This window comes from Vicugna pacos, chromosome 14, assembly GCF_048564905.1.
Source record: "Vicugna pacos chromosome 14, VicPac4, whole genome shotgun sequence".
Taxonomy (NCBI): Eukaryota; Metazoa; Chordata; class Mammalia; order Artiodactyla; family Camelidae; genus Vicugna; species Vicugna pacos.
In genome coordinates this window covers 73,350,096-73,356,562 of record NC_133000.1, presented here as the reverse complement: position 1 = coordinate 73,356,562, position 6,467 = coordinate 73,350,096, and the positions used below count along the sequence as shown (strand labels likewise).

At 61.7% G+C, this 6,467-nt stretch overlaps 1 long non-coding RNA gene across 1 annotated transcript; it reads left to right on the top strand.

Annotated features, from left to right (window-relative positions):
- Positions 1-2,779: 2,779 nt before the first annotated feature.
- LOC140685580 (uncharacterized) lies at positions 2,780-6,299 on the top strand. Its single transcript, XR_012058849.1, has 3 exons — positions 2,780-2,980; positions 4,232-4,375; positions 6,041-6,299. It is a non-coding gene; the product is annotated as an uncharacterized lncRNA (long non-coding RNA).
- Positions 6,300-6,467: the final 168 nt, after the last annotated feature.

The window sequence follows — 6,467 nt, the reverse complement described above, 5'->3', positions numbered from 1 at the left end:
CCGCGCTCAAAGCTGCCCCGGCTCTCGGCGCGTCCGACGTCCTCTCGCAGAGGGAGGAGGCGCCCTCTTCACGCCGGGGGGAGTTTTAGACGAAAGTGTCTGTCGGCTTCCACTTGCGCTGACGGTGGTCGCAGCGCCGTGGGTGGAGTGCGCGGCTCACGCACCGACGCGGCGACCCTCGGGGCGGGCGCCTGTGCTCGAACGCGGCCTCGACCGACCTCAGCTGCGGCCTCACGCGCCCGCCCCAGAGCCAGAACTCCAGAGGCCGGGCTCCGGTGCCGCCTGCGACGCGCGCCGCCGTGCGCGCGGAACGCCCCGCCGCCCGGGGGCCGAGCTCGCCGCCTCCGGCCCGGGCGGAAGGCCAGGCGGGGCCGCGCCGCCGCGAGGGCCGCGCTGCAGTCAACCCCGCGCGCGACGGAGGGGCAGCGTCAGGCCGCCGGGGCACCGGCGGAGAGGGCGCTGCTGCTGCTGCTGCTGCTGCTGCTGCTCCCGGGCGAGCAGCCTAGAGAGGAGCCCTCGGGAGGAGAGAGCGCTGCGCCTGCTGCGTAAGGGCTGCTCCGGGCGGGCCTGCGGCCGGACGCTGGCCGCCCCGCATCGCAGACGCGCGGGGACGGACGCGGTGTCCGCGCACGTGTGTCCCATCCTGGCGGCCCCGCATGTGTGTGTGTGGTTTTTTTTAATTTTTTTTATCGAGTTACAGTCAGTTTACAATGTCGTGTCGGTTTCCAGTGTAGAGCACAACTTTCCAGTTACACCTGAACATACATATATTCATTGTCACATTTTTTTCGCTGTGAGCTACCACAAGATCTTGTGTATATGTCCCTGTGCTACACAGTATAATCTCGTTTATCTGTTCTACAGTTTGAAATCCCAGCCTGTCCCTTCCCACCACCCCCCCCCCGCCCCCTTGGCAACCACAAGTTGCATGTGTGTTCTATCTGCTCACCTGTCAGCTCCCCCTACCTCCGTGGGAGTGAGGTGGGCTTCTCTGGAGGTGGACCTTCCACATCACGGACCTGGGCATCTTTCTCTTCACATCATTGCTCTTAAGTTCCTAAGCTGAGAGCGCTGTTACTTTTCAATAGTAGAGATACACTGTAGAACGTGCCTGGATCTGGAATGGGGCCTTTAAAGCGGTGATTAAGGTCAGATGAGACTGGGCCCTAATCCTACACGGCCGGTGTGTTAATGAGGAGATCAGGACACAGACACGCACGGCAGGGGTGTGGGGGCGACCTTGTGAGGACGCGGGGAGGAGGGCACAGACCAAGAAGAGGCCCCTCCAGACCCAGAACCTGCCGGCATGGAGACCCATGGCCTCCAGCCTCTAGGACCGGGAGAAATCAATTTCTGTTGTTCACGCGGCTGTTGAGGGTGGAGGGGACTGAGGGTCACTGGGACATGGGAAGGAGGGGACGGGCAGTGGGGGCCCCTGCCCACGCTTCTGCGGCCCGGAGGACTGGCCCGCTCCCCCTGGTTCCCAGCAGAGCGGAGTCCCAGCTCCTCCCGGGGGCCTCCTGCCCCCACCCCCAGCGTCCTAGGGTCTCGACAGAACCTCACTGTGGTCATTACACACGCGGGCGGTTTTGCACCACTTGCTCTTTAAGATGCTTGTTTTTTCTTATCACAAAAATAAATCTCACTCGTAGGTGACACTTACAAAACTGTCTCTCGAGCCAAATCAGAAGCTTCCTAGGATGCCCAGAGCCTACAAAACACCTGACGTTCGAAAATCTGTATTCAAAGGGGGAGGGAAGCGAAGCAAACAGCAGGGTCTGATTTACGAGCTGCCTTCCAGCCGGCTCCAGGCTTTACAGCCGTGCTCCCTGCGGCTGCAAATTACCCGCCCAGAGCCCGGAGACTTTGGACTTGCCTTCTCCCTAAACCTGTTTTTCCTATTCCAGGTCTTCAGGGAAGAAAGACTCACACGTGACTTTCTGCAGGACACGTGGGGCCTCCAGAGGGCGGGGACGGGGGTCTGAGCTGTCTCCAGGACCTGCCCTCTGACCCTGCAGGCACGGGGAGGGTGGCCTTCCCCAAGGAGGAGGCCCACAGAGGGCAGCCACGTGGCCTGGTGTTCCTGGGACAGTTCCAGCGCTGCCAGCAGCCCCCGCCTGGGCCTGGCCCACAGGGAGAAGAAATGGGTGGGGGTGGACCAGACACTCGTCGACGGAGCTGCCCTCGGAGCCAGGCCTCCCACACTTGCCCGGGCCAGCAGCCCCTCTGAGGCAGAGACGTGGGTGTTTTGTGGGGTCACTGGAAACCCGCGAGTCACCCCACATGGGTCATTGTAATCCCATACCCTTGACTCTCCTCGAGTCCCTGCCTGCTTTCCGGGGAGGCAGGAGGCATGAAGAAGCAGGCGGCCTTGTGAGGACCCTGTGTGCACGTCCTGACAGGCCGTGAGGCTGAGTGCTGGCTGGTGTGCCCCAGGCTGGGAGCAGGTGCATAGCAGGCAGGCTGGGCCTCAGAGGCAGCTGTCCCCTGCTGTCCCCTGCTGTCCCTTGCATCACTCCTTTACTGTTTAAAACTGATCATCGGGGGCATTTTCAAACATGCAAAAGGGCCCTCCAGGTGCCCAGTGCCCGCCTTCAGTGACTGCCTCCCTTCCCTCTGCTCTCTCCCATTGGCCCCCTGGGAAGCATATTAAATCCACCTCCAGATCGCATGTCATTTTAGCCGCAACACTCTTCTGAAGCTAACAAACAAATCTGACTTAGCACTTTACTGGAAAGGGTGCCTGCAAGTGTGGAGGGACTCCTGTCGTGGTCGAGCGCGTCTGGGGAGCTACGGGGAGCACAGCTGCCGAGCAAGTGGGACGGCAGACCAGACCGGGAGCAGGTTCCCAGCCTGTTCCGGGAGGGGCCTCCTTGGCTGGGCGCATGCAGGGGTCAAGCGTCCTGTCCCCTGGCCAGCACCGCGCGGCAGAGACGGGGGCTCATCCGCTTGTCCTGGGTGAACAGGGGCACCAGCACCTGTAAGCCCCACGTGGCGGGGGGTCTGGGGGCGGGGCGGGGCGGGGCGGGGTGTTCTCAGCCTTCACTGTTTTCCAGGATCACGGGGCTCAGCAAGGTGGGCGGTCTGTTTCCACTAAACACGTGCACGCACTCACACACACACACAAACACGCACGCACACACATACACACGCACGCACGCACACGCACGTACTCACATGTGGAACAGGGCTGAGTGGTCTCACCCAGAATCACTCACAGGCCCCTGACCTCACCTCCTCCCACGTCCATGTCCAGTCCCGCCTAGTCGCCAGCAGTACATTCAGTCTGGGTGTTTTGGCCCCCAGTTGTCGCCGGTCACCTCTCTTCAGGCTCTTTTCACCCAGAGGCCCTCCTCATCCTCAGTGAACGCGGGGTCACACTGTCACACAGACCTCAGGGTGCAGGGGGCGTGTAGACCAGAGGGCGGCTCCCCGCACCCTCTGCTGCCTCGGGGTCCCCTGTTATGGGCGTGAGCCCCGCCCTCCTGGCCGGGAAGCGTGGTGTCTGCGGCCACCTGCCACATGCTCTGTGGTGACCAGCGGGCTCAGTGTTGTCCTGTGTGCTTCCATCTCCCACAGGCCTTCACAGCGATTGACCTGGGGGGACCCCAGAACTAAAGTGCTCTGACAGCATCTTACTACAGTCACGCCAGGAGAACAGGGAGTTCCTGCAGGAAGAGAGGGTCTGGTGGGGGTGGCCCTCGGAGCCCTCAGGCCCTCAGAGCAGGCTCCGCAGCAGCGTTTCTCCCACAGCAGCCTGGCCAGGGTCCCATCACAGTCTGACCAGGAGCCCTCTGCGCGGGCACACGCTTGACCCCGGGGGGCTGTGCACAGTTTGGCTTCCTTCCTCTGGACGTGATCTGTGTCTGGCCGGTGAAGATGCCCAGGAAACTTGGAGTGCTGGGCATTTGGAGGAGGAAGGAGGGCTCTGAGGTCACAGGGGTCCAAATGCCTCTTGCTCCTAAGTGGGGAGCTCAGGAGACATTGGGGGTGCAGGCAGGCTGGGAGGCGGGGCCGGCAGCCCTTAAACCGCCCTCTGGCTGCTGGCCAGCCTCGCCCGCCCCAGCGCTGGTCCTCTCTCTCTGTATCTCTCCTTCTGCTCTTCCTGCGGGCGGCCCCCCACTTATCTAATGCCCACCCTGTGGTTTCATCTGGCTTCAAATGCCCCTGCTCGGGGGTACGGCCACCACACTCAAGTCCAAGTGCACACATCCGTGCTGTTTCCTGCCAGGGTGTCAGGGCCTGGGGACCAGGACCAGGCAGTTGTGAGGAGGTGGGAGAAGGGCGAGGCTGGAATCCTGATACCACCTCAAGAAGGACAGGAATAAGGAAAAGAGGCCGTCGGGGAGCACGAAGCGCCCACCGAGACTGCCAGGTGGGTGGACACCGCAGAGCTGTGCCAGCAGGGCCACAAGCCGGGGCAGTTAGGGGCCACAAGGGAAGGGGGCAGCAGTGCCGAACCTGCTTGTAGAGACGGCGACAGGGAGCAGGAAATGGGGTTTGGGCCCCAAAGAAAAGCCAGACGGGGAGCGGGACTCAGGGGGCCATTACTTCAGTTGGCAGCAGCCCTGTCCTGGGTGGTGAGAGGGGACTGGCAAGGACAGGAGCGGGGCAGTGGGGCAGCGGGGCAGAACCCGGAGGGCAGGGAGCCTGAGGTGGGGCTGTGTGCTCCTTCAGTTTTGTAAAACCGGCAGAAGTGGACTCAGGGTGGGCCAGGGGATCCCCCTGCATCAGTGTGAAGGTCAGTCACCTATCTGTGGACGGGGGTCTGCAGATGGAGCCAGCCTGGTGGGAAAAGGGCAAAGGAGGCGGGGCCTGGAGCAGGGTCTCCGAAAGGGACATCGTGTCCTTCACAAGCAAAACCCTGTGAACTGAGCTGAACGCTTGAAGCTTCCCAGAAGCAGCCCGTGAGGAGCGCTTGGGGTCATGCCCAGTGGAGCGCTCCGTTTCTCACAGTCCTCTGGGGTTGGAGAAACATGAAAGTGGACAGGCAGGTATCCTCAGTTTAGGGGCAGGCGTGTTCCCCAAATTACTGTCCAGATGGAACATTCCTGAAAAACCAACGTTTAGGACCAGGCTGGGTCACAATAGCCCAGGCAGACTGCAGTGGATGCTGGCAACACTGTTTCCACCACATCCAGCTACGGTCCATAGTTACCCGTCTCGAGAAGGTGCACCTGGAGTCCCAGAAAGACACTTCCCCCAGGGGGCCGGGCCCTGGTGGAGCAGGCTCCCAGCACAGGGATGCCTGCAGGGGCCGCGGCCTTCTGACTTGCCAGATTTGCCTACTGTTCTGAATGCATTTTTTAAAAGGACGCTTGAGATGTGGAGGGCTGAGTCTACAAAGCTACCTTAAACCTCAAAGAACCTTCAGCCTCCTTTTACTTCCCAACATTTCCAAAGCAAAATTCAAAACACAGTTTGGGCAAATTTTAGACAGCCTCCCAAATGCAGGAAGCAGTCTAGACACGTTTTCACACCACGACAGTGAGACAGTAAGACGTCAAAACAGTGTAATGGCGAACAGGGATGGAAGGAGACAAGGTTCAGCACCAGGGCCGCCCGCAGTACCGGGGGATGGTGGCCACGGAAACGTAGTAACTTTCACGCTTTTGTTTGGGGTTCCCCTCCAAGGAAAAGGCACAGAAGGCTGTGGTCACGTTTCTGTTCAGTCGCGGGCGTCACCCAGAGTTGACTCAAGCTCCTAAGGGTCCTCAACAAAAGTGGGAAGAGGCAGGAGGAGCAGGGGCCCCGCCTCTGGCTGCTGCCTCCTGAGGGGAGCACAACAGACGCCTGGGATGTTAACCCCAAGTCACCGCGCGGCCCACCGCCCATCTGCTGGGCAGGAGTAGCCCGCGCTCCCAACACTGTGGCTCCTGGCAGGGCTGCAGTTTTCCAAGGCCTGGCTCCCGGCTGGAGGTTGGAGGGAGGTGCCCGCAGAGGGCCCGGGTTGGGGGGGGCAGGAGGGAACAGGGCAGACTTCCCTGGGGGGAGGCGCGGTGCAGGGATTAAGAGTCCTTATTTTTTATGTTGTTCCCAGGTCTGAAGTGTGGGCTGCAGGACAGCAAATAAACAATAAGACGATCTTTTTCTGCAAAAAGAACATTAAAATAGCAGTCATAGGTCAGAACTCTGGCCTTTGGACCCGCGGGGCACTGGGCTCTGAAGGCCGTAGAAGAGTCCAGATTGACTGATCTCCAAGCTCCAGGCGCGGGAGGCGCGGGAGGCCCGGAGGCCCGGAGGCCCGGAGGCCTGGGGTGGGGGGTACTCGCCGCACCTGTCAGGCCAGCCTTGCCGGACTGGGTCTGCAATCCCGCCTCCGAGCTCCCCCATCTCGCCCCGGGCCCTCCCCCCCCACCCCGTGACCCCTCCCTCCTGGCCTCCGGCCGGGTGGCCTGCAGGGCGGCGGCCCCTCCCTGGCTCCCTGCTCCAGCAGCTCGAGACTCGCCCTGCGCAGGGGCCGCGGG